At 39.6% G+C, this 7,521-nt stretch overlaps 1 pseudogene; it reads right to left on the bottom strand.

Annotated features, from left to right (window-relative positions):
• Nucleotides 1–305: 305 nt before the first annotated feature.
• On the bottom strand, nucleotides 306–1,150 carry LOC111142022 (annotated as a pseudogene).
• Between the last annotated feature and the right edge of the window lie 6,371 nt (nucleotides 1,151–7,521).

Below are 7,521 nucleotides of genomic sequence, written 5' to 3'. Positions count from 1 at the left end.
ACCCTTCCACTCCAGCACTCAAAACAATTAAAAAAAAAAAAAACTCTGAAATTGCTGCATCCTTTTTAAGATTTATTCTTATTTATTTTAAAGATTTAATTTATTTATTTGAGAGAGAGCAAGAGAGATCACAAAGGGAGAGGAAGAAGAAGACTCGCTGCTGAGCAGGTAGCCCAACGCCCGTCTCCATCCCAGGACCCTGAGATCATGACCCCAGTTGAGTGGGGAGACAGACACTTAACTGACTGAAGCACCAAGGCTTCCCTTAAACCAACATTCATCGTATGACTAAATCCTGGAAATTCTTAAGATGAACTGGATGCTGCAACAGCTGGCCTCTTGGTTTTGGGTGTTGTTCCTTCATGGAATTCAGGCCTGAATCTGTGGTATACAATTTTTAGGTGCCTCACCCCACTGGCCAAATGGTATTTTAGCTTTGGCACTCCAGTTACCCTTTCTCTTTCACTTGTCAGCATAGCCGCATGTGCCTCTGGTGACTTCTAAAGGTGACAGGCCTTAGATCCACAGTGGCGACACAGCGAGGGCATCTTATTGTGATGCTTTCTAAATGATGAAGTCCGCTTCGTCCTCTCATTTCTGCTGCTGAGACCAAAGACTAAGATCGCTCCACCTCTAACAATGAAACTACTCTCTTATGCGTCGCCTCTTTTCAAGTTAAATGGCATAATAAGTCAAAGAGAAGAAAAAACTGCCTTGTTGAGAGTCAAGAGGTTGAAAACCACTGTCAGCTGTCTAACCAGGAATGCAAATAAAGGAAAGACTATTTTACTAAAAGAATTTTTGAAAATATATTTCATGTCTCACAAAAACAGCAGTAGGTGGATGTGTTTCTGGGAATTTGCAACAAGCTTGTATGTAATTGTAAATTGTAGTAAAATACGATCTAGTTAGGACACAGGTAACCCATCATAATACTGATTTTTGTTCAAACTCAATGGTGACAAAATGACTTTCAGTTATCTCTGTTTGGGGAGGTTCTAAAGACAATGTTTGTGAGCAGGAAGTTGGTGGTGGAATAAAGTCTTGACTTATTGTGAAAGGCCAGCAGGATGTGTTTAACTGGGATTCTATTACCAGGATTTGATAGGAGCGGGAGTCTGCTCTGGGGGGTGATGCGCACTTTACTCATCACTTGACTCTTCTTTATAGCTCAGATTCAAATTCCCCAACATCCTATATTTAGACCAACAGTGACAGGTGCAAAGAATTCAGGTGAAGGCAGAATAAAAAGAAGAGGACTAGATGGGGCACCTGGCTGTTTCAGTTGGGAGAGCATGTAACTCTTGATCTTGGGGTTGGGAGTTTGAGCCCCACACTGGGTATAGAGATTACTTGGGGGAAAAAAAAAAGGACTACAAATAGTTTTCTCAGAGTGCAGTAAGATTTCTAAAGATCTAAACACTTGAAAGAGCTAGATATTACTCTCTTTGTTTAGTTGTAAAAAAGTGTAAAAATAAGTACACATTCATATTATACTAGCAAATATTGCTACTTTATACTGAGTTTTTTCTTCAACATTGTGAACTCATCATATGGAAGTCAAAAGTCTGATGGTACTTAATTAATATTAATATTTCTCTCTTGTGGTTTTATTAGGAGCTATATTTTTTCCTTACCCTTACAAGTTTTCTCATTCTCAGTTTCTATTCCAAAGTTCCCATATTCAGGGACTATCACAATCAAATTGAACAAGTGTCTCCAAAACCAAAATAGATCACTACAGGAAGCAGTTACAATCGCTAATAGAGTCTGACTGAGAGGAAGAGTTCATGTTAAAGAGGAGAAAAGAAAGAATTTTGAAGAGCAAAAATTGAGGAAGAGATCTATTGGATGCTTTCCCTCTTCTCTTTTCTGGTTGAGGATTTATTTCCCAGAATTATCATATCTACCAAGAAAGGAAGAAAGGAAGGAAGAAAGAAAGAAAGAGAAAGGAAGGAAGGAAGGAGGAGAGGAAGGAAGGAAGGAGAATGGAAGGAAAGAAGGAAGGGAGGAAGGAGGAAGGATGGGAGGGAAAGAAAAAAGAAAAACCAATAAAGCATTAGATTTCCCAGAGTTAGGATTAGGTATCCAATTAGATTTAATTTTTGAACAGGAACAAGTAAAGATATAAATGAAAGTACTGAAGAAGATGAAAAGAATAGGGAAAGTGGATTAGAACAGGAAAAAAAAGTAATCTGTGTAGAAAGAGACAGAAAAAAGCTTTTTCAGGAAGAGGAGAATTATGCATTGTTTTAGAGAGTCAGTTCCAAATGCTATAAACTGAAATTGCACACAGCTGTTTGGTTTCCTCTCCAGGGGTCCTGGAAAGATGAATATCTTCTAGTGGCCAGAGAGCCTTGCACAGTTGATTCTTTCTCTCTCTCTCTTTTTAAAGTAAGCTCCAAACCCAATGTGGGGCCTGTACACACAATGGGAAGATCCAGAATTGTACGCTTTACTGACTGAGCCAGCCAGGTGCCCCATCCGTAGATTCTATTTCTGAGGTGAGTTCAGAGTATTCACAGATTTCTGTGTGTTTCTTACATTCTACCAGATTCCAATTCTTATATGCTTAATCAAAGAGAAGTTGGGGCGCCTGGGTGGCTCAGTGGGTTAAAGCCTCTGCCTTCAGCTCAGATCATGATCCCAGGGTGCTGGGATCGAGCCCCCCATCTGGCTCTCTGCTCCGCAGGGAGCCTGCTTCCTTCCCTTCCTCTCTCCGCCTGCCTCTCTGCCTGTTTGTGATCTCTGTCTGTCAAAGTCAGTGACTCTGTCATACCACTATTCAGAATCATGGAATTATGATTTATGTAAGTTCTTCGGGTATTATGTCATAGCGAAACTCATGTGAGCCTGACACCTAAACTTATCTTAATGGGTTACCACAGACGGATGTGTTGTTCAGATTTCAAGGCTAGGGCATTTTCACAATGGGCTTGTGGAGAATTACTCAGGCTAAACTTCTCCTTGTCTAGGAGCACATGGCTGGCTCAGTTGCAAGAACATGTGACTTTTGAGTTCAGGGTTGTGAGTTTGAGCCCCATGTTGGATGTAGACATTAGTTTAAAAAAAAAGAAAGAAAAAAGAAAAAAAAAGCTTAAAAAAATTAAACTTCTTCTTGTCTAGAATATTTGTACAGCTCTGTGGTAGCCACTAGCCTCACTGAGCACTTTAAATGTGGCAAGTCCAAACTGAGAGGTGCTGTAAGTTTAAAACACATATCAGAGTTTAAAAACAGTATCCAAAGAAAAAAAATGTAAAATAGATTAATTAATAACTTTATATTGTTTATGTGTTGAAATGATAATACATATTTTGGATATATCAGGTTAAGGAAAATGTATTAAAATCAGTTTAATCTGTGTCTTTTTACTTGATTATTGTGGCTGGCAGAAATTTTAAAATTACACATATGTCTCATATTTGGCGCTCAAGTTATATTTCAGTTATGCAGCTCCTTTAATATAGGGAATATTCTGGTCTTGATTTGCATGATATCTTTAGCACCTAATGTGAATGGCCAATAAATGTGTTTTAAGGCGTTATTAGTGAGTGCCAAACAGAGACTTATAGTCAAGCTATCTCCTCCCCTGGAAGGAGAAGAACATTGCTGAAGACCATGACTAATCTTTTGCTCTCTTATTTCTGTATTTTTTATTCCAAAAAGACCATTTCCCCCCCCTCAGTTGTTTTAGCATCCATCAGGTTTAGAAGAGCACTGTTTTTTAATCTCAGATATGCTAATATATCAGTGGTTACATACTTTAAAGCTCTAGTTCTCTGAATGGCTTAAACTCTCCTTAATCTCTGTGAGTCAACTGTATTTTCCTCCCTAGGGTGATATGCTGGATAGTCTCTGGGCAACTCAACATCACCCTTAGCCTCTTCAAAGGCAGTACTGTATTTCCCAGAAGTTCCTTCCCTATATGGTTCCAGGTTGGAATCTATCAATGAGACTAGTTCAAGATTTAGTTCAAGATCTAGAAGGCAGAATAGAAGGATGTCATTGTTTTCCAGTTAGTTACAGGAAGATGCATGGACAGACAGAGGTTCAAAGCTGCTTACAGATAAACTTCTTGAGGAACTCTAGTATCTACATTGCTGATTAAGGTAGCTGGTATAGGGTGGACACGTGTGGACACACGTAAGCTAAGGATGTATAGACCTAGGGGGCTTCTTTCTTGCAGGGGCCCTTTCAAGACTATGAGAGTAATTTTGCGTTCATTATTTTTTTCTTAAAGAGAGGCTTCTAAATTGCATAAGCTGTAAGTCTTCCCCAACCCAACTGTAGTCTTGAGTGGTTGAGAGTCTCCTACTAGAAATCTTATAACTCTAGTGGCATTGGGAGGGTTCCCAAGAACCACTGGTTTTGGGGCTGGATTTGTTATCTTCAGTGGAGCTTCTTGGATTTTCTCTCACCCCCCAACCCTCCAGTTCTTGTGGAAGTTGTGGAAGTTCCAAGTCTCTTCATCCTAGGAACAGAATGGCTTTTATTTTCATCATTGAGTCAGTCATTGCTTAAAAATGTTTGCGGCCAACAATCAGATTACAATTCGTTTTTTGTATAGTCCACTTAATCTCAAATTTAAGAAATGACATTTTCTTTTCTTTCTTTCTTCTTCTTCTTCTTCTTTTTTTTTTTTAGAAATGACATTTTCTTATAAAGGGAATGATAGTGAAAAAAATTATTTAACATCACATTAAAAAACCAACCAAACAAACAAATAAAACTTTAGTGCAAACTTCATTTTGGTCCACAGTGGAGTCTCATAATGTAGCATTTTGTCTGTTAGATAGTGTATGCTTAGTAACTACGTGCTAAGTGAGTGTGTGAATTAATGAGTGAGTGAAGGACCGGAAGACTTTATGTGCATCTGTATCCAAGTTGCTCTCTAGTTATGATAATTAAAACAACATAGCTCTTGGGGTGTCTGGGTGCCTCAGTCGGTTAAACGTCCAACTCTTGATTTTTGCTCTGGTCGTGATCTCAGTCAGGGTCATGAGATAGAGCCCCAATTTGGGATCTGTGCTCAGCATGGAGTGTGCTTGAGATTCTCTCTCTCCCTCTTCCCCTCCTCCTCCTGCTTTTGCATAATCTCTCTCTCTAAAATAAATAAATAAAAATCTTAAAAAACAAAACAAAACACCATAGGTCTTGTTTGTTCTAAATAATCCTCTCTAGATTTATTTAGCACAATAACAAGAATTACCAGCTGCTCACTGCTTTTTTTTGGATGCAAATGATGAGTAGTTTTGGGAGCCATTCCAGCACAAAATTCTAGGAAATCCCAGGATGCATCTGTAAGTATTTTAGGATCTTCCAGAGGTTGGAAACCCCAACTGTTAACTAGGAATTATTTTCCAAGGGTGAATATATATACAGGTTTCTCCGCTATTGTTATGTAGAGTGTTTCCATGAGCCGGAAATGGCATAAAAACACAATTACCATTTATTTATATGAAAAAATTCTTGAGCATTCCCAGACCCAAAAAATAACCTCTCTTGGGCTTTTATGATACCTTAGGACGCATGTTGCTAACAGATGCACAAAATAAATCAAGAAAGAACACAGATGCTCATAGACACAGTTCAAGGCTATGGCAGCTTTATTCTGAGATGCTGAGTGTGGCTCCTGGGGAAAGAGCTTGGCAGGGCCATCCTCACTGCTCCGGGTGCACACTGCTCTGTGATGACTTGGCCACAAAATGAATGTAGAATGCTATCTTCGATTTTTGCCTTTTTTTTTTTTTTTTTTTAATAGAAGCGAAATCCTCTTTGGATTTCTTTCTGTTAGTTGAAAACCAGTACTAAATAGAGGTCTTTTGTGAAAGTGAAATGGCTTAACGTGAATTTTTGAAAGGTGGGGCATACGTGCATATATTTTTAAAAAGGGCTTGACTATGAGAATGGGGTTTGAAGAGTTCAAGCCCTCTCTTTTCTTGCGATCCAATTCTACATGGTAAACAGCATTGATAATAACTTTGTTGGCTAAGAAAGTCAATGGCCAGTCTTTGCCAGAATCAATCGTGCTTATGTAAAGACTAAAATCTTTAAAATTAAGAGATACTTTAATCAGGCTAAGTGTTTGACCAGGATTTTAAAAAACACCCACAATTAACATTACCACATACTCCATATTGAAGTCAAGCTAAAATATTAATCTGACATTTAGGTGTTAATTATTTTGAAAACATATAAGTACATGGGAAAGTTAAAAAAATTCCACATTTTGCTATTTTTTCTAAGAATTTATTTTCTTTAATTTGTATTTTTTCATGAATGGAGGAAGGAAGTAATAAAACTATAGTTAACACACTTGATAACGAGTGTGTTGATAAGTTTGAAAAATTTTGGTCTTTTTGCTCATTTGTTTTCATTTAGTAAACATTTACTGTGTTCTAGCTCTCTGCTAGCTAGGTACTGTGTTAGCCAGTGGGGATACAATGGTGAATTACACTTGATAGCACCCTCTTGATGTAGCCACAAAACAGACAATTCCAGGGGAAAACAATAGGTAAATGATTCCGGACACTATGAAATGAAGAAAATGAGCTTTTGTTGGACAAAAGCAGCAGTTAACATATGATGATCTGACACTGGAGTTAACGTATGATAATCTCATCTCCTTTCCATAGTGCCTTGGAGAAACTTTAAAAGGAGGAAACACCCTCTGTGACACTGCACACCTAGCCTAAGTGAACTCTCTCAATAAACAGCACCACTAGAATTTTTACCTAGGGTTGCCGGGACCCTATAGGCAAAGAACGCCAAATACTCCTACTAAATTCCAAATAGGCGCTGGGAACAGGTAATAAAATAGTCCCTCTCTCCACGCGTTTAGCATCACCCAGTGCATTCTCTAAAGGCCATGTGGACCCTTCAAACTGGGAAGGGTGCTTTGTTTCTCTGTACCCCTCATCCCTGAAGCTAAGAGAGCTCAGTTGCTTCAGCTTTCACCAGCAAGAGATGCAACCCGAGCAGAAGGTAGGATGTGAATTTATTCTCTAATGTTTGCACTTCAGTGTCCTTACTTGTGGGTTATAGATAAAATTATCCGTAAGTTATCGCTTAGGAATAAGCAGCTAAGTAGAGTTATGATTGTTTCATTCCTAAGTGTTGTGTCAGAAATAGTTTCTGGTACTTCATAAACGCTGGATGAATAAATAGAAAGGGTTTAAAAACAAGGGTATGGGGCAGAGAAGCGCCGCGTAATTCGGATCCCCTATTTTAACTTCGCCCACAGGTCAGTTTCAGGTGTCTAGATGTCGCGAGGAAGGAGCCCCGAGGCCCCGCTCCAACAAAAGGCCAGCAGCGCGTGGTCCTCAGCGAACCCCAGGCTGCAGTGCGAAGCTTACCCGGGCTTTCATCGCCTCTCCAACGCGGCCCCTGCGCTCCCGTCCCGGGCGGATCTGTGGCCTGCAAAGGGCACCGGGCGCCTTTAAATGCTAATGAGCGTCGTGCCCAACTCCGAAGCCAACTTTCCCCACCCTCTTCCCTCGCCCGCCCTTCCCTCCCGGGCC

The sequence above is a fragment of the Enhydra lutris genome, unplaced genomic scaffold (genome assembly GCF_002288905.1).
Source record: "Enhydra lutris kenyoni isolate GAN:26980312 unplaced genomic scaffold, ASM228890v2 scaffoldscaffold7, whole genome shotgun sequence".
NCBI lineage: Eukaryota > Metazoa > Chordata > Mammalia > Carnivora > Mustelidae > Enhydra > Enhydra lutris.
The sequence above is the reverse complement of the archived record's forward strand: the minus strand, read 5'-3'. Positions and strand labels throughout refer to the sequence as shown.